We start from the raw sequence: 27,911 nt of genomic DNA on the forward strand, positions 1-27,911 counted from the left end.
ACATGCGTATCAATCAAGAATCATCAAAAAGAGTCAAGCCAAGGCATATGTGCGGGCAATCAAGAGACATATCACACACAAGAAAGAACATAAAGTGGCTCAAATTCTCACACAGGGTAATTCTGCCACAATCAATTCAACTCTCAAAAATCATAACCATCTTCCCAAGCAAAGAAAAGCAAGGATTTCAAACAAATAAGTATCAATCAAGTGAAGGAAATGATAAGTCTACAACCCAAACAAAGTCCAGAATTGAAGAGAAAAATGCAACACTGTATACAAGACACAACAAAAACTACCTAGAAAAGAAAAAAAAAAATTTAACACGGAAAATAAAAACTAACAAAGAAAAATCAGAATCTTCCCCAATAGACCACACTTAAACTACACAGTGTCCTCAATGTGTCATAAGCATAAGATCAGAAATCAGAACAATCAACACATCATGGACAAGTGCAATAAAAGTAGGAAAGGGAGGAGAAGAGAAAAGGAAAACTCCCCTGATCATGGTGGTAGTTGCCAATTTTGGACCTTCAGGGAGATGTTTTCCACCACAGGATTCAGCAAACAAGTTTTGAGGAGGACCAACTTCATCAGTACTGCCATATCATCCAAAACGAGATGTTTCTTCTTTCTTCTCCCAGCAAATTGTTCCATCAGTAGCTTTCCTTCCACTGGCAGTTGTTCAGTGTGTGACATCGGAATGGAGATCTCTGGCTCAATCAAAGAAGTAGCAGTACACTCTCCTTCATTAATCATGATTTCCTTAATGTCAGCACCTGTATTCTCATTTAATTCTGCAGCATGGTCATCAAACTCACAATTAATAGCATCTGTTATACGCTTAGAATCTGTCTGTAACACATAATCAATTTCAATACAGATCGGGCAAGAACCAGATTCACAATCACATTCAAAGTTCTCAGAGAACTGTGTCAGATCAAAGTTCAGTCCTAACTCTATAGAGTTATCAGATTGCACAGTTTCCACCTCAAAATCAATATTGATATATGCATCATCAACAGAATCAAAGGTCAGTTCAAGGCTATTATCATTCAAAATTTCATCACGGCAATCATGTCCATTCAAAACAACCCTTAGACCAATGGGTTCAATGGCTGATACTGAATCAAAAATTTTAGAATGGTCAATCAAATCTGTATCAGTATCAGTCATGAATCCTATAGAATCAGTGTGCATCAAATCACAGGCATTTGAATGTATAAGCAAATCAGGTAAAGTGTTTGGAATCTCAAGTTCAAAATAAACCTGTTTTTGCTCATTGAAAATTTCCTTACCAATTTCCAAGTCATCAGCTGCATCCTCAAGGCTATCATTTAAATCAAGATCAGTGCAAGGATAATGAACATCAGGTATGTCAATGTGCTCTACAGGGAATAATGAATCCACAACATGAGTGTGCACATGTGTATCAATATCAGAATCCAGAACAGGCTTAAATGGTTCAAGTTTTACCAATTCAAAAACATTAAAATTTACTTGAACCTCAGATACATGAGTAGGGATTTCAAGTTCACAGTAAACCTGCTCAGGTTTTTCCTTTACTACCTCACTTGGATTTTGACCCGCCAGCTTGCAGAGCAACTTCCTTGCCTCTGTTGGAGTTATGTCCATCAAAGATCCACCAGCAGCTACATCCACTAATATCCTTTCATTGTCCAGGAGCCCTTCATAAAAGTAAATCAAGAGCAAATGCTCTGAAATTTGGTGGTTTGGACAGGCTGTGCAGAGCCTGTTAAACCTCTCCCAATAATCTGCCAGGCTTTCTTCTTGAAATTGCTCAATGGTAGTGATCTCCCTCCTAATGCTGATTACCTTTGCTGCTGGAAAGAACTTGTTGAGGAATCTCTGTTGTGTTTCCTGCCAACTATCAAAAGGATACTGGTATAGGAACCAGTCTCTTGCTGCACCTTGAAGGGACATTGGAAACACTTTCATCAACACTGTCTCCTTTGAAACACCAGGAGGCCTCATCGAAAAACACACCAAACATAACTCCTTGAGGTGCCTGTATGGATCTTCATGTGCCAACCCATGGAATTTGGGAAGACTCTGGATCAGATCATATATCCAGTCTTGAGAATCTGTCATCTCCTCTATTGTAGTGCAAAACCTGTCTCAGACCTGGACTTCCACTTCAAACAAAGATTAAACCAAACATATAGAAACATAACATGGGGGAAAACCATTATTTACATAATTTGAAACTTCCAGAAACAACAACTAAATGCACAAAATACAAAAAAAATGATAAAAATCTAAAAACATAAAAATCGATAAAAGAAGTAAACCCAAACAAGACTAACTAAACATCCTAAAACACATCACACAACACAACACTAACACAACAAAAGACACTAACACAACAAAAGACACTAACACAACAAAAGACCTAAGACTGAACCGTTGGTCCCCGGCAACGGCGCCATTTTGATGAGAGGGTCGCACCTCCCACAAAAGTTGATTGCATAAAAGAATGCAGTATAGTGCTAGGAAGTGACTCCTAGGTCGTCTCTCAAGGACCAATTGTGGTTCAGGTAATAGGTCGAACACATTAGGGGGGGTTTGAAAAGGTTTTGAAAAAAATTAAAGAACTTAATAAAGACACAGATGCAAACAAACTAATTTAAGCTAGCATGGTTATTAAACTAGGACTATTAAAAGCCTTAGATAACATTCAAACATCAAAGACTGTTACAAACTGATTAACAAACACAGTTAAAAATAATTAAATGCAACACTAACTCAAACACATAAACTCAACCTATTAATTAAATTAATTAAAAACCAAAGAAATCAACAAGCCTAATTTAATCCTAGCAAATTACTTGTCATAATGGCAATTAACAAATGAATTTAAAAGTCCAATTGGCCAAAGAAAGAACACATGGCCGTGAGTCATCATGCACCCAAGTCAAACTTCAATTTCACCTTAAATAAGCCACAAAATGTGTTGACTTCTTCTCCCATGTGCACCATTTTTCAAGAAATTAAGCATGTGCCTTCCACACTCTCCAAGACCATCCCCTCTCTCCTTCCATGCAGCAAAGAAATGATTTTATACACCAAAGCACACAATTTACGTGAACCACCAAGTGGAAATGCCAAAGAATGCTTCAAAGACCAATGTGCAAATGGAAGATACCATGGGTGCTCCTACCAATGTGCCAAGTAAGCTAAATCAAATGAAAACAAACTCTAAAAACCTCCATTTCTCATTGCAATTCACGGCTGGAACAAGCAAAGGCCAAATCTCAAAGTGGAAACATTCCTTGGGTCAAAACAAGCATCTTTTGTGTTGGTCCAAAAGTGGTAAAAATTAAATGAAGCAATTTCCTCTCTCCTACAAACTCCAAACGGTTTTTCTTCAAGAATTATGCATCCAAAAGCTTTCTTCCACTCTTCCATACAGAGAACAACTTCAAGAAACCAAAGTTAAAGTTGCAAATGAACACAAGAACAATAAACCCAAACTTCTACTCATCAACCCATCTTTAACACTACCATTTCTTCAAGTTTCTTTGCAAAAACGAAAATAATACTTAGACCATTAATTCCAGTTCTGTCCAGCCTCCATAACATCACCAAGATCTGATCCCAACCTTCTCTCAAGCATCAAAACCGAAAAATGCAAGAAAAGAGTTAAACCCACAACACCCACACATCATCTTAAGCTCTCTTCAACCTAAAACTACATAGAACTTCATTTTTATCATCCAACCATATAGAATGAGATAAAAACTGAGAGGAACAGCAGCAAAGGGAGAGGAAAACGAAATATAAAGTTACTCAAACCCAACATCCACCATGGAAATGCAAAGACAAGCTCCAAAACTCAAACTTCAAGCATCAAGAACAAGCAAATGGAAGTGGAAATGAATAGTTTTTCACCACCAATAAGCTAAGACAACCAAGAGTAAATTAAGAGAAGAAGAAAATCTGCATCTTGCTCATTGAAATGGCCAAAAACGAGACACCCAAGTCAAGCTCTCCATAAGAGTGTTCATACAAGAAACCCTAAGAGAGAAAAGCTCAAAAACGTCAAAAAAATGAAGTGTGTAAGAGACTTTTTGTGTGGTTGGCTAAGGCTCTCTAAAATGCTGAGAGTTTCTCCTCCAAATGGGGTCCACAATCAATTAAAAACCCTAATCAAAAAGGCACATGTCCTACAAATGGGTCTTTTTACAAAATTGCCCCTAAAAGGGTCCAAAACACCTAATTCTAATTAAGGGCTTCTAGAAAACGAAATTACAATTTTAATTAGAATCTAAATGACTAAATGTTGAGCCTTTGAGTGTGTCACGCCATATCCCAATGCTCCAGATGATGTTTCCACAACTTTCCTGCAACCAGAAATGCACTTAATCAGCTCAGAAAACCCAAATTAGCACAATTACGAATTTCCGACCAAATTAAGCAGAATTCAGAAAACGGGGAAATAATAGACAATTAAACATAATTCCTTGGTTTATTTAAGTGCAATAAACTAAATATAATTCAAGAAATAACGACTCATCAAGAGGAGCCTAAATTCTGTTTGTAATTCCCTCCTAAAATTCAAATTATTCAGATTTTGATCAAGCAAAATCCATGCCTCATTCCAGCTCATCCAGCAAGGTGTGTGCTTCCTTCCAAATCAGCCAACATTCACGTGGAAAATGCTGGTGCATGCCGTAAGCACCTCCTTTGCTTTTTGGCTCCTTTTCTTGGTTCTTTCTTGGATGGCTCAATCATATTCTCCAAGATTTATTAATTCCTGCAAAACAAAATATAAGTGCTTTAGTTAAGAGAAGAAGGATTTTTATAAGTAACCTTCCATAGAAGTAAAATGTTAGATGATCCTTCTTCTTCTTGAATCTTCCTAGCCATTGCTCTAGTAAGAGGTCCAATGTGATTTCTTGATGGTTTTCCATCAGACCCTCCCTCTTGAAAAAGATCTGTCCTCAGATCTGCTTCCTCCTGTTGATCATCTCCTGTGAAAGGAATTAAATCGCAGATGTTAAAAGTAGGACTAACACCATAACTTTCAGGAAGGTCTAATATGTATGCATTATCATTTATCTTTTTGAGCACCTTGAATGGACCATCTCCTCTTGGACTAAGTTTGGATTTCCTTTGAGAGGGAAATCTTTCCTTTCTCAAATGAAGCCAAACTAGGTCTCCTTTTTCAAAAACTATTTTCTTTCTCCCTTTGTTGTTGTATTCTGCATATTTTTGAGTTTGTTTTTCAATTTGGATTTTAACTTTCTCATGTAACTTCTTGATAAACTCCGCTTTAGAAGCACCTTCTTTATGAAGAAAAGAAGATGATTCTGGAAGAGGTAGTAAATCAAGAGGTGTGATAGGGTTAAAACCATAAACAACCTCAAAAGGAGAAAGATTAGTAGTCTTGTGGACTACTCTATTATAAGCAAATTCAATATGAGGTAGATGTTCATCCCAAGATTTGTTATTTCCTCTTAATATTACCCTTAATAATGTAGATAAAGATCTATTTACTACTTCAGTTTGCCCATCAGTTTGTGGGTGACATGTAGTAGAAAATAGAAGTTTAGTTCCAAGCTTTTCCCATAAAGTTTTCCAAAAATGGCTTAGAAACTTCACATCTCTATCAGACACTATAGTTTTGGGTAAACCATGCAATCTCACTATTTCTTTAAAGAAGAGTCTAGAGATATAGCTAGCATCATCTACTTTGTGGCAGGGTATAAAATGAGCCATTTTACTAAAACGATCTACTACCACAAATATAGAATCATACCCCCTTTGAGTTCTTGGCAATCCTAAGACAAAGTCCATGCTTATGTCCTCCCAAGGGGTATTAGCTATAGGAAGAGGTGTATAGAGTCCATGAGGCATAATTTTGGACTTAGCTTGCAAACAAGCTATACATTTAGAATAATGCCTTTGAACATCTATTCTCATGTGATGCCAATAAAATTTACTTTTCAAAATGTTTAGAGTTTTATCAACTCCATGATGGCCCATGAGTCCTCCTCCATGACTCTCTTTGATAAGAAGTTTTCTAATGGATCCTTGGGGTATACAAAGTTTTCCTTTATTAAAAAGATACCCCTCAGAAAGATAGAATCCATCAAAAGGCTTCTTAAGACATGATGAATAAGTGGATGCAAATGTTTCATCATTTTCATATAACTCTTTTATGTCATCAAATCCTAATATTTGAGATCCTAGGGTTACTAATAATGCATGTCTTCTAGATAAAGCATCCGCAACAACATTAGTACTCCCCTTTTTGTGTTTGATGACATAGGGAAATTGCTCAAGATATTCCACCCACTTTGCATGTCTTTTGTTTAGCTTTGCTTGCCCTTTAATGTACTTGAGAGATTCATGATCAGTGTGTATGATGAATTCTCTAGTTACCAAGTAATGCTCCCAAGTTTTCAAAGCTCTAATGAGGGCATACAACTCTTTGTCATAGGTAGGATAATTTAAGGTAGGCCCCCTAAGTTTTTCACTAAAGTAAGCTACGGGATGTCCTCCTTGTATTAAAACAGCTCCTATTCCTACCCCAGATGCATCACATTCTAGTTCAAAGGCTTTGGAAAAATCAGGCAAAACTAGAATAGGTGCATGTGTTAACTTGTGTTTCAAAGTCTCAAAAGACAACTCTTGCTTATCACCCCAAATAAAAGGCATATCTTTCTTGACTAGCTCATTTAAAGGAGCAGCTATGGTGGAGAAATCTTTCACAAATCTCCTATAAAAACTTGCTAGCCCGTGAAAACTTCTCACCTCTCCTACATTTTTAGGGGTTGGCCATTCTTGTATAGCCTTGATCTTCTCTGGATCAACATGTACACCTTCTTTTCCCACTTTGAATCCAAGGAAAATCACACTTTCTTGACAAAAAGTACATTTGTCAAAGTTGGCAAAGAGATGATGTTCTCTAAGAAGAAGCAAGACTTTTCTGACATGGTTAAGATGTTCTTGAAGGCCTTGACTATAGATTAAGATATCATCAAAGTAGACCACTACAAATCTACCTATGCATTCCCTAAGCACATGATTCATTAATCTCATGAATGTACTTGGAGCATTGGTCAAGCCAAAGGGCATGACTAACCATTCATACAAACCAAACTTGGTCTTGAAAGCAGTTTTCCATTCATCTCCTTCATGAATTCTTATTTGATGGTATCCACTTTTAAGATCAATTTTGGTGAAGAGATTTGCCCCATGTAATTCATCCAACATGTCATCTAGCCTAGGAATGGGATGCCTATACTTGACAGTTATGTTGTTGATGGCCCTACAATCTGTACACATTCTCCAAGACCCATCCTTTTTAGGGACCAACAACACAGGCACAGCACAGGGACTTAAACTCTTTTGGATCCACCCTTTGTTCAACAAGTCATTAACTTGTTTCTCTATTTCTTTTGTTTCCATAGGGTTGGTTCTATAGGCTGGCCTATTGGGTAGGCTTGCCCCAGGCACCAAATCTATTTGATGTTCTATTCCCCTCAAAGGTGGTAATCCACTTGGTACCTCTTTGGGAAATATATCATCAAATTCCTTTAAAAGTTTTTGCAACCCCTTTGGTAGAGAACCAAGTTCATGAGTGATTGAAACAAATGCCTCTTTGCAATAAAGAAGGAAATGAGGTTGTCCAAGAAAAAGATGTTTGGAAATATTCAAGGTTTGAGGTTGGACAACTTCATGGGCTGAGGCATGGGTTACCAAATTCTTTTTTTCTTTCTTTTTTTTTTTCTTTTCTCCATCCAACTTCTTTTTAAGAATTATTTGGTCCTCTCTTACTTGTGAAGGTGTAAGAGGACACAAAATAATTTTCTTTCCCTTGTGTTGAATGGTGATTTTGTTGGTGACTCCATCATGTAAGGCTTGTTTATCATATTGCCAAGGTCTTCCAAGTAATATGTGCCCAGCTTCCATTGGTACTATATCACAAACAATTTGATCTTCATATTTGCCAATGGAAATAGGTACACTTACTTGCTCTTTAACTATTATTCCATCATCCTCTTTGATCCATTGAAGTTTGTAAGGTTTAGGATGAGGAGTAGTGGTTAAACCAAGCTTCTCTACCATTCTAGAACTACAACAGTTGCAACAAGAGCCACTATCCACTATCATTGAACATGTCTTTTCTAAAACTTTGCATCTTGTGTGGAATAGGTTCTCTCTTTGTGACTGTTCTAATTCTACATGTTTACTTTCTAGGAGTCTCCTTACCATAAGTAAGTCACCATCACAAGGTAAAGCTTCTTCTTCTTCAGAAGTGGATATTTCAGACTCACTATATGAAGAACCCTCACTTTCACTCTCATGTTCAAGGATGTAAGTTGACCTTCTATTGCGACACTCAGATGCATAGTGCCCTTTTTCCCCACATCTAAAGCACTTAGTCTCCTTACTCTTATGATCTTTTGAAGGTTCTTTGACTTTTTCTTTTCCTCTCTCTCTCTGTCTTCATATCTTGGCTTGGTTTGACTACCCTCCCTCTTATACTCTTTCTTATGGTAAGAACTATGAGGGTAATCTTTCTTGGTGGAGCTTTTCCTCTTTAGTTGTTGCTCAACCCTCACACAAAGTTGGACTAACTCATTGAGATCATTGTAGGGTATAAGTTCAACCCTATCTCTTATGTCATAGTTGAGTCCACTTTGAAACCTAGCAATTGTTATCCTAGGTTCTTCTCTTATCCCACCTCTCAACATGAGTAACTCCATTTTTTGTCTATATTCCTCAACACTCATGTTCCTTTGTTGGAGTTTATGGAGTTTATCCATTATCTCTCTATCATAGTAGGCTGGTACATGCCTCCTCCTCAAGGCAGCTCTCATTTCATTCCAATACCTAATGGGAGGTAAGTGTCTTAGCCTATGGTCCTTGACTAAGGCTGTCCACCAAATTAAGGCATAACCTTGAAAGCTTAGAGAAGCCATGGTGACTCTCCTTTCATCATCTATTTGGTGGCACTCAAACAATTGTTCAACTTTCATTTCCCACTCTAGATATTCTTCCACATCATCCTTTCCATGAAAAGAAGGTAGATCAATTTTAGGCTCTCTTGGGTAATGTTCTCTAACTCTATGTTGTCTTCTAGGAGGCATTTGGTAGTGGTCATCATTGTGATGACTACTATTTTGCTCAATTTCACTTGGAGAAGATGATGATTCTTCTCTTCTCCTATGGGAAGACCTCTCTTTCTTTTTATCTTGATTAATCAAAAGTTGACTAATCATATCTTTGAGCTCACTAATCTCTTTATCCCTTTGTTCAAATCTTTGCTCAAATTCTTCCCTTAAAGACATTTCACTATTGGGTTTCAAACTTCCTTGCACACTTGATTGACTCATTCTTGTCAAAGGAAAAGGTTTTCACAAGTTTTCAAAATATTTGACAAGTAATAAGTGAAAAGATTTTCACAAGCTTTCTTTGTTTTTTTTGGTGAAAAATTTCTAAAGAGATTCTAGAAGCAAAAGATGTTTCTAAGTAGCTCCCAGGAAGAAGAGGTGAGTCACAAATGGACAAGCTTAGAAACCAAGTTCTTCCTTAGCCAGAGTTTCCTTAGAATGTTCTTTTACTTTAGTTTCTAAGTAGAAATTCTTCAAATTCTTTTTAAATGTTATGAACCTACAAACCAAAGAAAGGTTTACTATATGCTATGCTATCCTAAATACCACGGAGACCTAAAAACAAAAGGATTACTCAAGACATTTAAGGAAAGCAATAAAGATGCAAGAATGTAAATGCTAGACGGCCCTAAGTGAAAGTGCAAGTGACACTTGGAGCCCCTTGACACACTTCCACACTCAGAAAACGAAATTGGACTATTACAATGTTCAATTGTGAACTTGGAATTGCTTCAAGAGCATTTTTCCAAGTCACTTGGCTCAAAAACAGCAAAGAAAAAAAATATACAATTTCTAACAACAAATTCCGTGATATTTGATGTAAATAAACTTGAAATGAGGCCTAGAAATAATGTGAGCTTTGTCTTCTTGCTGCTGTAGAAAGCCACTCGAAATGAAGGTGTGAGTTGCTCTTTTTCCAGGGTTGAAATGCTGCTGTAACAGAAGTTTCCAGCTGCTGGACAGTGGTGTTTGGGCTGCTGTTGAGTCTTCCTTCTTGCTCCACTTTCAATGCTCAAACCACTTCCTAGGAGGCTACCAAAGTAGGAGAAGGATTCTGGTGCTGGATGCCCCAAACAGCTTGCACATACACTCCAAAACTCAGCAAAATCACACCAAACAGATTAAAAATCTGCACCAAATTTCTACACACTGCACTAGTATAGGCTGCTGTATTGAACACTTTAGATGCCAAAAAAATAGACACAAACAATTGGACAACACACAAATGAAAGTAGGTACACAAAATGAACTTATCAAAGGCACTAGAATGGATGAAGAAAGCAAGAAAAACACAAGCACAGCTCAGAAATTATTCCAAATGCAAACTGTTTGATAAATTTCAGAAGTGTTTGATAAAATGCCCCAATGAATTTCAGATTTTGTTTTTGATTTTTTTTACAGGGCTTGTAATCTGGATTGGTTGGTTCTAACAGCTTTTTAACACTTGATACTTCTTCTTTTGATCATGTATTTTCATTTTTAAACATTGAACCAGCTTTTTCACAATCCAACAATGAATTTTACACTAAAATTACCAAACAGTGGCTGGAAAACAGAAACTACACTAGAAAAATGAACTAAAATGGTGGTTTTGGAACCCAAAATGAGTAGCAGTGTTTCAGCAGCTTGGATGAATGTTCAAACAACTTTTATTCATGATATTAAACATGTTTAAACTCTTAAACAGCTGAATTAATGCTTACTACTCAAATTCACTGGTCCACTTCCAATTTTAACTCAAAATTGATGGTTTAAGTATCCAATCTGCATATAACTTCAATTTTGACCAAATGAACAGTATTAGCAACTTTTAATCATCCATTTAGACTTGTTCAAACTGTCCAAACACACAGAAATAGCAGGATTCGAAAATCACCCTTGCTATGGCCAAATTATGCAGCAAAAACCATCAATGAACCAACCAAATTTAGCTTTTCATGGAATCAAAAACTGGACAGCAAAGGAAATGACTCTAAGAAGTGTAAAAACATAGATCTAAGCTAGATTTAATGTGCTTAGCATGACCAAACTCAGATTATACAATTCAAGGAAACTTAGCACGGTGAAAAGCTTGGATTAAAACAGTAACAGTAATTTGAAACCAGATTTCAAGCAACTCAACCACTCATTTTTCAATTCTGTGATTATTAGAAGTTGCTATCACTTCAAACACATGTAAAAACAGAAAACAAACTTGTACAAAGCTTGAAAATAAAGAAATCTGGACTGCATCAGCTGATATCAAATTAATCCAGAAATGATGTTTTATGCAGATTTTTCTACTGGAATCAATATTTGCAATGCTAATTGGCTCAAATGATCAAAGCTGGACATGTTGCCATTGCTTTATATGATCAACATAGAGCTAGCAATTGCTCAGGACACACTTAAAACGAAAATGAAAGCTAGAACAGAATCAAATACTTGATGACAGAGTTGAAAAACTGCACAACAGGACATGACCATGACATTACTGGAAAATGAAAAAAATAAAGGTAGAAATGACTCAAACAAATAAAATTCACCGTTTAAAATGAAAGATGGACATAAGGCACTGTAAGAACACAGAATTAAAGGCTGGAATGGGATTACAGAAGCAAAATTAAAACTGAAACAGAAATAGAAAACAGAAACAGAAAACAGAAACAGAAAACAGAAACAGAGATGGAATTCAGCAGAATTAAATTGCAGAATGAGAAGAAATGCTTAGCTCCTTGGTGCGTGGAGAACCTAAGCTCTGGATACCACTTGATGGAAGCTTATCCATGCTTGAATGACCTGGCCTTGCAGACAAAACAGATGCAGCGGATGAAAAACAGTATTGGTGCAGTGAGTGAAATACAGCAGAGTGGATGCAGTAGCAATTGGGTGAGATTTTGGTGTATTTGAGTGGAGTAAGTATGTGTGGGAACCTCACAGCTCAGAAGGCCTTCCTACAATGGAAGGAAGCTAGAGGAAAGGGAAGAGAAAGTAGAGAGAATTAGTGACTCAAGAGCAATAGGGCTGGCAATGAATTTCAGCAGCAATTTACTAAGCTCAAAAGTAACCCAAAACAAAGAAAAGGCCCTCTTATTTATAGGTGAAGAGGAGCCTAAATTCTGTTTGTAATTCCCTCCTAAAATTCAAATTATTCAGATTTTGATCAAGCAAAATCCATGCCTCATTCTAGCTCATCCAGCAAGGTGTGTGCTTCCTTCCAAATCAGCCAACATTCACGTGGAAAATGCTGGTGCATGCCGTAAGCACCTCCTTTGCTTTTTGGCTCCTTTTCTTGGTTCTTTCTTGGATGGCTCAATCATATTCTCCAAGATTTATTAATTCCTGCAAAACAAAATATAAGTGCTTTAGTTAAGAGAAGAAGGATTTTTATAAGTAACCTTCCATAGAAGTAAAATGTTAGATGATCCTTCTTCTTCTTGAATCTTCCTAGCCATTGCTCTAGTAAGAGGTCCAATGTGATTTCTTGATGGTTTTCCATCAGATGATGTGTGGGTGTTGTGGGTTTAACTCTTTCCTTGCATTTTTCGGTTTTGATGCTTGAGACTAGGTTGGGATCAGATCTTGGTGATGTTATGGAGGCTGGACAGAACTGGAATGATGGTCTAAGTATTATTTTCGTTTTTGCAAAGAAACTTGAAGAAATGGTAGTGTTGAAGATGGGTTGATGAGTAGAAGTTTGGGTTTATTGTTCTTGTGTTCATTTGCAACTTTAACTTTGGTTTCTTGAAGTTGTTCTCTGTATTGAAGAGTGGAAGAAAGCTTTTGGATGCATAATTCTTGAAGAAAAACCATTTGGAGTTTGTAGGAGAGAGGAAATTGCTTCATTTAATTTTTACCACTTTTGGACCAACACAAAAGATGCTTGTTTTGACCCAAGGAATGTTTCCACTTTGAGATTTGGCCTTTGCTTGTTCCAGCCGTGAATTGCAATGAGCATGGAGGTTTTTGGAGTTTGTTTTCATTTGATTTAGCTTACTTGGCACATTGGTAGGAGCACCCATGGTATCTTCCATTTGCACATTGGTCTTTGAAGCATTCTTTGGCATTTCCACTTGGTGGTTCACGTAAACTGTGTGCTTTGGTGTATAAAATCATTTCTTTGCTGCATGGAAGGAGAGAGGGGACGGTCTTGGAGAGTGTGGAAGGCACATGCTTAATTTCTTGAAAAATGGTGCACATGGGAGAAGAAGTCAACACATTTTGTGGCTTATTTAAGGTGAAATTGAAGTTTGACTTGGGTGCATGGTGACTCACGGCCATGTGCTTTTTCTTTGGCCAATTGGACTTTTAAATTCATTTGTTAATTGCCATTATGACAAGTAATTTGCAAGGATTAAATTAGGCTTGTTGGTTTCTTTGGTTTTTAATTAATTTAATTAATAGGTTGAGTTTATGTGTTTGAGTTAGTGTTGCATTTAATTATTTTTAACTGTGTTTGTTAATCAGTTTGTAACAGTGTTTGATGTTTGAATGTTGTCTAAGGCTTTTAATAGTGCTAGTTTAATTACCATGCTAGCTTAAATTAGTTTGTTTGCATATGTGTCTTTATTGAGTTCTTTAATTTTTGCAAAACCTTTTCAAAACCCCCCTTTTTTTGTGTTAGACTCGATTTTCGAACCGCAAAATTGGTCCTTGAGAGACGACCTAGGAGTCAATTCCTAGCTATACTGCATTCCTTATATGCAATCAAATTTGGCGGGTCGCGACGCCCGCATCAATTAGTGTCGCTCAGCGGTAAACTGGCGCTGAGCGGTGCTTGCAGCTTGTCTTCTTTTGCACTTTTTGATTTCTTTTCTTATTCCATCTTTATCCTTCTTCACTTCTTTCATCAAATTGACCTTAAAACCTGCATAAAACACTAAAATCAAGCATAAACCTGTCCAACTCTCTTATTTCCAAAAATATAAACAAAAGCATGATTCCAAGCTAAGTGTTAAAGGTTGCTTTTAGTATCAATTTTAAGCATGAAAATAACAGTTTTTCAACTCTTATCAGAACCCTAGTGAGAAAGTGAGTGAAAGAGAGATTTTGTAAAGGGCGAAGAGGGAAAAAATGTAGAGAACTCTTTAGAAAGTGTTTAAGAGTGTGTGGGAAGAAGGAAATCTAAAAATAGAGGTAAAGTCGTGGCCTAGGGTATAAAAGTACCCTAATGGGCCCTACTCCCGCTGAGCCCAATTGATCCAAACAGTAAAAAACCAAATCTATAGTGTTACCGCTTAGCGGAAATTACCGCTAAGCGGCACTTGCGTGGCTTCTTCTCCTTCTTCCTAGCTCGCCCTAGGTGTCTTATATCCCTCTAACTCACTCCATGCATTTAAGTTCTCTCATCACTCAAACATTCAATCTCTATCATGCAACTAAAGCAGAATCAAAATAAACAAACAAAATAAAGTAAATCAACTGGGTTCCTGATGTGTCAATATTTTCTTGACTTCACCTGGTTTATTGTTCTAGAATTAATAAGGGAATTGTGCTTAAATGTCCGGTATTTTTCTGTTTTTGCTAATTGTGCTTAAATTGACCAGAAATTCTTATTTTAATTAATTTGAATTATTTGAGGTAATTATTTTCATCATTGATTGCAGGAAAAATTTTGGACATACATTTTGGGACAGCAGGAAGAATGCAAATAAATTCAAGACTCTCCACATAGACATTTTAGAATTAATTAAATTGTAATTTAGTAGGGGTTTTGTGTGGACTCTCCCCATAGACTCTAGGGTTTTTTGTGTGGACCCCACTCTCATAAAATAGAACTCACGGCCTAGGAAATAGGACCGCCACTTGCCACTTGTTTTTGCAGGGTTTTGGCTTTTGGATGTTTTGGAGAGTTTGGAGAGTTTTTACGCTGTTTTCTCATTGAATGGAAATGGATTCAGCACTGATGAGTCAATATTTTCTTCATTTCACTTAGTTTATTGTACCAGATTTAATTACGGAATTGTGCTTAAATGTCCAGTATTTCCCCATTTTTGCTAATTGTGCTTAATTTGACCAGAAATTCTTATTTTAATTAATTTGAATTATCTGAGGCTAATTATTTTAATTATTAATTGTAGGGAAATTATTGGATAATATTTTGAGACTTAAAGAAAATGTCACATCAAATATACTTTAAACTAAGATGAGAGAGAGGTGTGCATTTCCTTTTTTTGGGGGGTGCACATGGAGAAGTAACTCACGGCCCGGGGTGCAGAAAAGAAAGAGTGGTGCCATGCGCTGTCCAACTAGAGAGTGGTGTCATGCGCTGTCCAACTAGAGAGAGGTGCATGTGCTGGCTGGAATGAAAAACACATCACACGACCCATGAGAAATTAAATGGGAGCACACAGCAACATGTAGGGACCGGCCCAACAAGCTTACGGTGCTGGATTCTTGGAGATTTGATGCCACGTCTTGGAGAGAAAGGGGGGTGCAATCCACACGTCCAGGAGCATCTCGGTCCAACACAGCAAGCACGTGAGGTGGGCGTTCATTCTTCATGGAGGGGTGCATGCGGAGTAGAGGTCCAGGAGAGGACAGCACGCGTCCAGCTGACACACGTCCCTGATCCACTCACGCTCCAGCATCACCACGGTCCAGCAAGCAGCTACTCCCAGTAGTAAACATCATTTCATAAGTAATGATTTCTTATATCCACTCCAACATTTAATAAAATCAACAATTCATACCCTCTTATCCACCTAACTCAATCATGTTCATTCTTTAATCATAAATTGACAATAACCCATTTTGGTGTCAATAAATTAAACATATTGCCAGATATCATACTTCATATTATAAACTCATTTTTCCCATAACGAGTATAACTCAACAGATTTTCACCAATAAAAGGTCATAGATCAGCCAAAATACATCAACATATCTTAGGAACTACATATTAAAGTTTGGGCTCAATGTAACGGTAAATGAAAATATATGAAGTTTTTACTATGATAACTCAAGAACAAAAATATAGTGTTCATCATACTTTTCAAATTTTCGAAATTTATTTCTCAACACATAGACTTCTAATTACAAATCCGAACGGTAAAATTATAGTAATATATCTTAGGAATCATATATCAAATTTTCAGGTTAATCTAACGGTCAAATAGAACAGAATCTATATTTTACCGAGAGGACTCAGTAACACAATAACAGGGCTAATTAATTTACTCAAACATGCAGAACTTATTTCTCCAAGTATATACTCTTATTTAATGATCCTAATGGTCAAAGTGAAGAAATAGGTCTTAGGATTCATATATTAAAATTTTAGCAAAATCCAACGGTAAAAACAGTTAAAAGGAATGTTTTACCACAGTAACTCAAAAATAAGAAAAATATAATCATGAAAACTAAATTTACACAAGTGAATAGATAACTACCATTACCAAAATTTTAACATGTTCATAACTCATATTCATGATCATAACATGTATAAATATCATATGTAAGAAAAGGATTAGCTCCCTTGCCATCAAAATAATCTAATATAAAAATTCAGGGGAAACAAGAAGTTGAATCTGGCAAAGCCGGTTAGACAACTTCCCATCCTTCCAGAAAGAGCAATAAAAAAAAAGATAAACAATACAATTTCTAGGGAAACTAAGAAGTTGAATCTAGCAGAGCTGGTTAGACAACTTCTCATCCTTCAAAAATACAATATAAATAAATAAGAAATAAAAGGTCTCGGGGAAATAAGAAGTTGAATCTAGGCAGAGCGGTTAGACAACTTCTCGTCCTTCCAAAATACATATAAAGAGATAAGAAACAATAAAAGGTTTGGTGAACAAGTTGAATCTGGCAGAGCCGGTTAGACAACTTCTCATCCTTCCAAAATTGCAAAAGAAATGACTAAATGTTCTAAGTATAATAACGTACAATTAGCATAACAGAATCAATATCACGTTTTACAACCATCAAACTCTGGTCTCATCACAGAAGCATGTTCTCATTCAAAATTCAAGATCATCCAGAAACAAAATACTCCATATCAAGATTTAGGATTAGACAAAAGCAAAGTATTGTATACTCAAGATTCAAGAGTAGCTTCCCTTACCTCTATTACAGACTTAATAATCCTCGTTCCCTGAAAAGTTCCGAATGTCCCCTTGCAACTAGAAATTCTTCCAACTCTCTTCTCTCAAAATTTTTCTAAGTTTTTGGTGTAAATTTTCAGCCTTCCCCCTTGGCTATTTGATGAACCAATATTTCCTCACTTCCACTTAGTTTTTTAATGTGCTAGAATTAGTCGGGAATTATGCTTAAACGTTCCGGTATTTTCCTGTTTTTCCTAATTGTGCTTAATTTGATCGGAAATTCTTATTTTACTAATTTGAATTATCTGACTTATTGTTTTGCATTATTAATTATGGGAAAATTTTGGATAACTTTTTGGGACATTAGAAAGCTAAATGAGAAATGGAAATTGAGCCAATGCATCTTAGCCATTTTTATTTTCGCTGGCTGCCGCGTGAATGTTGTGTCAACTTGTGTGTCTTCGTTTGAGTTTAATTCTTATCCGTTTTCCATGCAATTTTTTTTCATAGTTTCGTCTGGATGTCTATTTTAACATATAGTTTTTACTTTGTTCAAATTCATTCTGTGCTGTTCCCAGTATTTATTTTACTCTCATATGTCAGTCCAGTGATTACTGCTGTTTATGTCAACTTGTGTGTCTTCGTTTGAGTTCAATTCTTATCCGTTTTCCATGCAATTTTTTTTCATAGTTTCGTATGGATGTCTATTTTCACGTATAATTTTTATTTTGTTTAAATTCGTTCTGTGCTGTTCCCAGTATTTTTTTTACTCCCCTATGTCAGTCCAATGCTTACTGTTTGAGTAATTTCTAATCTATTTGCATTTGCTTGCTGTTGGGCACTTGTGGTGGCTAGGAATTGATAATTGGACGGTGCTAAAACCTCCCAACACTCTTAATTGGTTGCAAGGAGGTCCAAATTGTTTTGAGTTGAACAAAACTGCACATCCAGAAGATTGAAGAAATGAAGTGCAGCTGCCACCGAGTAAAGAAACTTCACTTTCATTTAATGAAGGGGTGCACCCAGCAAATTAAAGAGCACGTGGCTGGAAGGGGGGTGCACGAAGAAGCTTAGATAAATTAGGAGGTTCATCCAGCAACACCACACGGAAGACAACACGCTGTCCAACAATTGGATTGAGAGGCACTTTCGGTCCAACAGCTTGGAGAAAGGTTTCCAACATCCAACCGAGAATGGAGGTGCAGCAGCCACTATATATAAGGAAGGGAACATTTAAGAGAGGGGGGCTGGACGAGTGATTTTTTCTTTGGTGCAGTCCAGCCGCCACCTTCATTATTGGCTTTTGCTTGAACATTTTGAGGAGATGGAAAGGAAGGAAGAAGAGGGGAGCTCTCGGTCACGACTGCTGGAAGGAAGTAGCCTTGCTTTTATTTGATTCTCCCTTTCTTTCTTTAGAGAATAATAGTAGAGTGATTAGATAGAGTAGCTGTCACGGTTTGGCATGGAGAAATGGTGTTGCTGCTGTCACGTGATTTAATTTGGATGATGATTCAACATTTTGGAGTTTTCTTTCTTTCTTTTAAGTTGTGCTGGACGGAAATGGATGAGAGAGGAGAGACATTGATTTATTTATGTGGAGATTGCAGCTGCCATGTGGAGAAGAATCCACTTTAGAGAGCAAAAGTGGATGGGTTGTTGGTGATTCACGTGAAAGAAGAAGAAGTGGCTCACTTGTTGCATTTCTTTTAATTCTTTGAGAATGAAGATTTGATGGGAGTAGGTAGTGAGAGTACATTGATTTATTGGAAGCACACAAGGTTCCAGTAGCCGCCACACTCATTTCTTTTTTTTTTCTTGGATTTTGGCTTTGAACACTGTTTTCACGGGAATTTGAGCTTGGAAAGATGCATTTTATATTCTATATATTAATTTGCCGTCAGCATTGTTTTCTTTGCTTCATTTCCAACCGTGCATTTCATTTTTTTAGCAAATGTGGATGCTTTTATTTGAACTCCCGTGCATTTAAAACTTTATTCCCTCTGCTATGTGCAATTTATTTGTAAATGACGCTTTCCAACTTAGGTGTTTACTCATTTTACTGCCGCATTATGTGCATTTGAGGTTCTAGTTTAAGTGTCGCGTTTGAATTGTGTTTGGATATTTATCTGTTGCAGTGTTCAGTTGAATGTTTTCATGTACTTTAATGCTTTCAATTCTTGTTACGGTTTTATTTAATTTCCAGTCGTGTTTAATTTTATCCGCACAAAAACACCATTAAAACCCCCCACTACGTGTTTAGATTTGAGACTGAACCCAAATTGGTCCTTGAGAGACGACCTAGGAGTCACTTCCTAGTACTATACTGCATTCTAATATGCACAACTTTTGTTGGGAGGTGCGACCCTCTCATCACTATTTATAGCAAAAAAATTTACTATTCATTTTTACTATTCATTTTGACTATTCATTTTTCGATTCATTTTATTATTACAAAAATAATTTTTTATTCACAATTTGATGAATTCTGGTCTCTTATGACTCAAGACAACGTGGAAAACTTATCCCTTCCACAAATTAATTTTTTTTTTACGATGCACTTTTTACTATTCACATTTTACTATTCACTTTTTACTATTTTTTTTTAGGTTTAATAGGTTCGGAGGTCCCTATATTTGAGGGTTCGTTTCAATTGGGTCCTCCAATTTTGAAAGTGATCAATTAGGTCCCTAATTTGGTAAATGTGATTCAATAATAGGATCTCCGTTAAATTGAGTTAACTCTGTTAACTTTGTTATGAAGTGGCAGGCTGAGGATAATTGTTATCCTCGAAAAACATGATTTGGTAAGGTTTGCAGATATTAATTATCCTCGAAAAACATGATTTTGAGAGTGATCAATTTAATGGAGATCCTATTATTGAATCACATTTACCAAATTAGGGACCTAATTGATCACTTTCAAAATTGGAGGACCCAATTGAAACGAACCCCCAAATATAGGGACCTCCGAACCTATTAAACCTTTTTTTTATAATCTAGTATCTGAATTACAAATATTTTCAAGGGTCTTACAGAAGTAATTATGACTATTGAGTCTACCTCTTCCTTACTTTCACCAACCTATAGCTCTTCTTCCTCATCAAGTGATTCCAAAGAGAAGGTCATTCTTACTTGTTTAAATAAAGCAAGAAAAGAAAGAGAGGAGAGAGTAAAAGAAGAGACTGAGAGGAAAGAAAGAAAGGAGAGAGAAAAGAAAGGACGAGAGGACCTTGTGAGAGAAAAGGAGAAGGAAAACGTCCTGCATACACAGGAAGTGCTATTGAAGGCACCTTCCACTCCCATCATTGTACAGGATTCAAGCAAATTTAGGGGAGTTTTTCCATCCTTCCACTTTTCTCCAATTATTAAGCTTTCTTCTTTTCCTCAAAACTTTTGTGAAAATATCCTACCTTTCTCATCTCTTATTCCCACTTCTTCACACACATTTCCAAACCACATCTTGAGTTAATGTTTTTTTTTAAACTTAACCCAAGACAAAAATAAAAGTTCTTCTAAAGAAGGATTTTTAGTTTTCACTAAAAAAATAAATCCAATTTCAAAGACCCATTCTTTCAATATTCCTTTTCTATATACATTGTTTGGTAAACATCAATTCATTCACCAAATGTTTGATGTTTTTTGCAGGTTAACTTTTGATGCAGGAGGAGTTCGTTTGGATTATCAACCAAATAAGTCACTCATCTCTCTTTTTTGCAGCTTTTTCAAAGATTCGAGGTCGAATCCTCTCCAACCTGGGGGGGATGATATGATCATACATAGGTCAAGAATGAAGAGTTTCAAAGTGACAAAAAGCACATAAAAAGTAGAATAGGTTTCATAGGCGTGTATTTGCCTCTTTGATTTCTTTCTCTTAGTTCTTGTGAATAAACGCTTATAAACTCTTCTTTCTCTTCAAGAACAAGCAATGTGGGAATCTCCATGGCTTGGTTTTAAAAAGAAAAGAAGAGGAAATGGGCGTCCTAGGCATGTAGCATTAGATAGCAAAACTAGTTTTCATGTTTTGAACTATAGGAGAACTAGTTGCCTTATAAACCCTTTGGAGTGGAGAGAATATAGCAATGTGGGACTCAAAAGTCCCTAGATGAACTACAACAGCTGCTGGACGGCCTCCACACTCATAAGTCCCACATCTCCTTGATCTTGCATCCTAGCTCACTCCAAAGGTTATATAAGAAGGCTTAGGGGTCTCCTTTTTGTACCTTACCTTGAATCAATTGAATTTTGAGTTGATTTGCACTTTTGCAATCTTCTTTGAGATAGTATTCTGTCTCCAAAGTCCCTATTTTGGGTAGACCTTATCTTGCTCAAGCAAGTGGCGGTACTCCTTTGATGCTTATCTTGGAGATTCCTTCAAGTGGCGCATCTTCAAATCATAAGTTTCCTCTTCCTTAATCTCTTCCATTTTTAATTTCTTTCTGATGAGAGGGTCGCACCTCCCACAAAAGTTGTGCATAAAAGAATGCAGTACAGTACTAGGAAGTGACTCCTAGGTCGTCTCTCAAGGACCAATTTGGGTTCAGTCTCAGATCAAACACGAAGTGGGGGGTTTTGAAAGTGTTTTTGTGCTTGGAAATAAACTAAATTAAAATTAGAAATTAAATACAACTAAACATAAATAAATGAATAAAACATGAAGACCGCACGGTCCTACCCATGACCGAACGGTTCTACATTGAGACCGAACAATCTCTAAAGTAAGTGAAAATAAAGGAAAATAAAAAAAGCTGAACAAAATAGACTGCAACATATTGAATAAAAACATTAAACCGAAAATAATAAACATAATAATAAACGAAAACAATGAACTCTGCTTGCATCGGCACAAGCAATTGGAAGCAACGAAATTAAAATTTAACAAAAATGCATATATTACTTTTGAATGTAACACACCAATTTAAAGCACAATGCCGCAGAATAAAATTTAATGCAAGTTGCGTGAATTTGCTAATTTAGATAAAGAAGTATCATATTGCAGCAGGAATAAAAAAATTGTAACATTTAAGCTAATAATTGAAAAAAAAAAGTATATTGTAACTTAGAAACCCGTGCAATTGGAATGTAACTTTAAGAAAGTGTGTGACCAATTTAAGATGCAAACTAAGCATTTAAATGTGAACAGAGAAATGGGACTTGAAAAGCTGAATGCACCGCTCTCTTTTCCAGAATAAAATCGAGAGCACCTCTTCCTCCAATTCACGTGCCACTCATCTCAACTCCGTGCAGCGTATCTTCCCCTCTCAAGTAAATCACTATGTGCGTTCCATTCTCTCGGTGGTTCTCCCTCTCTTTCTACAGTGGCGGCTAGAGCCCTAGACCATCCAGCCCTAGGCCCCCCTCTCGGTAGTGACTACAACTCTTCCTCCCTCCTATTAAGGGTGAATGACCCACTAAAAACCAGCTCCGTATTTTTCTTTCTTCCAGCACCCCCTTTTTCCCAAGCTGCTGCCCATTCTCCGCGTGGCTACTGGATTCCCCGTGTGCCTCCAATGCTTGCTGGATAATGAAGATACTGGGAACGTGAAGCCCGCGTGGACGTGTGAAGGCTGTCCCCAAATCAGCGCATGTGTCTCCTCTTTTTTTTCTTCCTACACCCCTGCAAGCTTGCGGATGAAAGCTGGACTGCTCCGTGTTGCTGCTGCTTGGACCATGCGGACGTGTGGATCTTCATTCTCTCGGTGGCTGTTGCACGTGTTGCTGGATGCACCCCCTGCTTCCCATGTGAAAGCTGCTGGAACGTGATGCTCTTCATATGAAAGCAAGCTGGGCCGAGGTGATGTTTACTGGACGTGTGCTTCAATGTGGTCCCCTTAATTATTTTGAGTTTTGCCAAACCATTCTTTCAGCAAAAACCGTGGAAGCATCTTGTAATATGGTGGCCCCCTCTTTCAAAATTAATTTTCCAATGGACCTTAGCTATTACAAATTCAAGAAAAATATTTATCAACACACAAAATAAATAAATGCAGTGCAAGTTCTTCTAAGCAAACTGTGTGAATGTTTTTCCAAATGTTCCAAATTATTATCCAATAATTCCCCTACAATTAATAATGCAAATAATTAGCTCAAATAATTCAAATTAATTAAAATTTGAATTTCCGATCAAATTAAGCACAATTGGTGAAAACGGGAAAATATCGGACATTTAAGCACAATTTCCTGATTAATTCTAGCACAATAAACTAAGTGAAGTCAATAAAATATCGACTCATCACTTTCCCATTCTCTTAAATGTCATTTACTATATTCTCTCTAGGTATGCACTTCCCCATCACCAAGCCCAAAAAAGTAACGCTCAGCGGTACTAGCATTTACTATCATTTTATCTTTTTATCTTTTTATCTTTTTATCTTTTCATCTATGCATCTTTCTATCTTTTCTTATTTTCATCTTTTCATCATTTTATCTTTTTATCTTTTTGTGTTAACAAATTTTTTTTAGGGTTCTGTGCCTAATGCTTGCAGGATGCAATTCAGACAAGAATTTAACTATATGGGCACTCAATTCTACCAAGGTAATCTGATAAAACTCCTAATAAGGATCATAAGGTGGGAAGTGCACATGGGCCTGTTACTCAACAAGGAACACTTATATAAGGAACAATTAGGCCAAAAATATGGAAGGTTTATGTTAGAAGAAAGAAAATGGGGTTAGAAAAGGAAAGAGAAGTTAGTTAGGATGGGGAATGACGTGTCTAGAATCGAGGGAAGGGAGAATTCTGTTATAGCATAGAGAAGGGAGAGTGTGGAGGAAGGAAGAGGTTGTGAGTTGGTTAGGAGGAGAATAATCCTCTGGAGGAGTCTAGGACTCTGGGTTTTCCTTGTGGCTGTAGAGCTTTCAGCTCAATCATCTTTTTACTGCATAACACTCTAAATAATACAACTTTGATATTTAGTAATTGTTTGGTTTCTATCATTGGTCCGACTTGTCGGATATCGAGAAGAGCTAGCATTGTTGTCCATGCCACCCAAAATGTCTGACCGAGTTGAAGCATTGGAGGAGAGATTGTTAGCGATGGAAGTGTCAGTACGGGAGACGTTGGGGGAATTTTGCCAATTAATGTTGGAAGAGTTTACTAAGTTGCATAATGAGCAAGTGGGAGATTGTCGAGAATCTCCATTTTCAAATAAGGATTCAGGGGCAAAGTATATAATGGCAGCAAATAGGGTGGAATTGCCATCATTTGATGGTACTGACCCAGTGGGATGGATTACGAGGGTAGAGACATATTTTGAAGTACAAGGATCAACAGAGGAGGTCAAGGTCCGATTAGCCAAATTAAGTATGGAAGGTGCAACCATTCATTGGTTCAATCTTCTACAAGAAGCAGAAGTGGGGTTGTCGTGGACCAATTTAAAAAGGGAGTTGATCGGTCGTTATGGTGGTCGTACTAGCGATAATCCTTTCAAGGAGTTGAAAGATTTGTCCCAGACGGGTAACGTAGATGAGTATCTGGCAGAGTTTGAGTATATCTCCTCTCAAGTATCTCGTTTACCAGAGGAGCAATATCTGGGCTATTTTATTGGAGGATTGCGATCGGAGATTCGACGGAGGGTTCGCACCTTCAACCATGTGAATCGTCTCCAAGCCATGCGCTTGGCTCGAGATGTGGAAGCAAAATTGCAAGGATAGGGATTTCAGCATGGAGGAGGAGTACGAGGTTGGAAAAGCAATCAAGATTGGGGTACGAGTCAAGGAGAGAAGTTTGGATCCGGGTCGGGTCAAGGCCCAAATATGGGGAAATTAGGATGATGGAATCCTACCTGATGTGTTTTCTCAGTGTCATCTTTTTGTAGTTGTCACATTTTATTGTGTACGTATTTTAGCTTGTAAGGAGCATGGGTTACTATAAATACCCAACTCCTCTCTTGTATTAGCACTTTTGAGCTTAATGAGAATTTGATTTTCTGACCTTCAGAAATAATTCTCTCTTGAAAGTCACATGCCAAAGACTCCCTCTAGCCACCTTCGAAGCACCTCTCTCACTTCCATTTTCCAAATTTCACGGTGCTTCTCATTCCTCCATGCTACCTCTCCTCCACTGCCACATCTCGTGCACGCGTCAGCTCCTCTTTACATCACCGCTCCAACGCATCATCCTCGTCTTGATCGTGTCTCATTCATTCTTCCTCTCACGCATCCATCCACATCTCAGAGCGTCTCACTCTCGCTCTCGAGAGCTCCATTGTCTCCAACCATAGATCCGCACTCCATACGCGTCTTCTAAGGTATCTTCTCTTCGTTCACCACACTTCCTCATCTTCTTCTAGGGTTTCCACTCACTTCCATCATTTTCCACCGATTGAAACTTTATCCTTCACCATTTGAACCTTTACCATCGTTCAATCTCCATTTATCACCGTTTAATCGGTCCAAATCGAGTCTATCCCCACTCCTAAGGTTTCATTCGTGCCTCTCAGGTTTCCACAGATTAAATCCTAGATCCTAAGGTTCCATGTGTTCGACCCCAGTTTTCCCTTCGATCTCTAACTTCTATTCTATTCCGCTGCATCTTTACTCGTCGGATAAGCCTCGAGGACTCCGAATCGTTTTCCCACAACTTCTATCATCATCTCCTCGAGCGTTCTTCCACCAGTTGGTATCAGAGCCAGGTTTCGTCCACGCTTCACGCGTCAAAGGTAAGTATCTCTGTTTCGATTCTTGTTTCAATTTGATTCACGTCTTTGTCTTTGTTCTAGTTTTGTGTTTTGATTTTTTCTTGATTATGAGTTTGTTCTTCCATTTCCGCGTTGTTTCGATTAATATCACGTTATCTGTGAGTCATTCATACTTGGTTTTAAATTCTTTGCCAAGTTCTGAGTCAATTTTTTTTCCACTATTGTCTTTATTTCTTTGGCATCTATTGAGGTATATGAATCTGAAGAATTGCATTAAAACTGTTTACAACAGTGATTGAACTTAGTTTGAACTTTTGAGTTTGTGATCCATAGTGTGCATTCACTGTTTTCACTTTGCTATCAATTCTGCAATTGAGAATAAATTTTTGGTCACTCAAGGAAGCCTAAACCAGTGGTATTTGAAACTATAACTGTGGCTGAGAGTGATTAACTTCTTATTTTCCTTTGGATTTTTTTTTCTGAGTTGAACCACGTTCACTTTCCTTTGGCAACAATCTGATTAAGTTGAAAAAAAAACTGATTAGGTGATCTGTTGTGAACTGTGACTGAAAATAGCAAGTTCTAAAGTGTTATCCAACTCAGATTTGGCTATCAAATTGTGATAAAAAAAAAAAGAGAGCAAAGAGAACTGGTGCAATTCACAATATTGTTCACTGTTTCAGTAAACTATCTCTGCCAAAATCAAATCACATATAACTTTCTTCAATCATAATTGGTTCAACTTAAGTTCTTTTTTTATTGCTTTAATAATTTGTTCTAGTTCTATTCATTAGGATCCTGTTTGAGTGCCTTGTGTTTTAAATAGCCTTATTTCTTGTTTGTCATTATTGGTTGTTCTGGTTTTGTCTCAGTGCACGTGTAAAATCTGATCTACTGTTCATAATTGTGCTTTTGTTGCTTTTATTAATCTGGTCTAGAGTTGATCTTGAGTTAGTTTCATTATCTGGTGCTTACATTGTTGGTGGTTGTCCTGTATTGTCCATTACTTTGCTTAGCCTAGCCTTTTCTGAAATGAGAAGCTTTTATACTTTGGTTTCTGGAATTTGAAAGAAGGTTTGTGTGCTTGGTAGCATCTAAGGTGGTGGTGGTCTAAAAGACTCTCCAGCTTTGTACTGCCAAGGGAGAATCTCCCTTCCAAACCTTTTAATTTTAGTGCTTTAAGCTTCTAGAGAGAAACCTGAGTTTGTGAGCTTTGTGTGGCTACATCTAAAGCCAAATATCCTTGTTGAGAGTGTCTTCTTACTTCAGTTCTGAATCTGAATTTTGCTTACCATTAGATTTGTGCAGTTTTTTGTTTTGATTGCCATTTATAGGTGGTGTTGTGTCAAGAGTGAATTACAAAAAGCTGCAACAGTGAAGAAGTTGAACAAGGAGTCTCATGAACCTTGAACTGAATGGGCTTTGGGAGTGCATACCAGAACCTTCACTGATACAATTGTAGAAGTTCATCAGAGTGTAGCTTAAGCAACCAGAGGCAGAAACACTTTGTGTGGGAGTGTTGAACTAAAGGAAGTCTTTCACCTTAAATTGCTTTTGTTTTGGTTGAACTATTCCTGTTATAGCTTGTATTGCTTAGCATTATTTGAAGGTTGATCTGGTATGATAGTTTTTGTAGACTAGGATTAGCCATTCTGAATTGGAATTGTTTCTGTATTGCATTGGATTGGTCAGGTTTTGATTAGTCTGGATGGTTGTTTAATCAGTTTGGTTCAGCTTTGACTTACACCTATTTGCATCTGGTTTAATATCCATTTCCATTTGTACCTTGCTGAAATTTGGTGTGAAATTTAGTGTGCAGAGCTGATCTGTTTGGGAGTTTAGTTGGAATTACATAGCTAGAAGCAGTCTTGTAAATAGGGAAGTTGCTTAGCTTACCTAATTCTAGTTTGCTTAGCTATTTCTGAATTTCATTTGACATTGCTATGCATTGTGTACTCTATTGAACTAGTTGTGAATTTTCTGTGTAGTTTGGGAAAAGCCATACTGATTGTACTGTAGCAGAGTGTAAATTGTGAGCTGATTGAGTGAAGACAAGTAGCATTTACATCTTGCTGTGCAGTTTTGAACTAAAGGTATTAGTTGAGA

Source organism: Vigna umbellata, chromosome 5, assembly GCF_029865625.1.
Source record: "Vigna umbellata cultivar VRB3 chromosome 5, Vumbellata_1.0, whole genome shotgun sequence".
NCBI classification, from domain to species: domain Eukaryota; kingdom Viridiplantae; phylum Streptophyta; class Magnoliopsida; order Fabales; family Fabaceae; genus Vigna; species Vigna umbellata.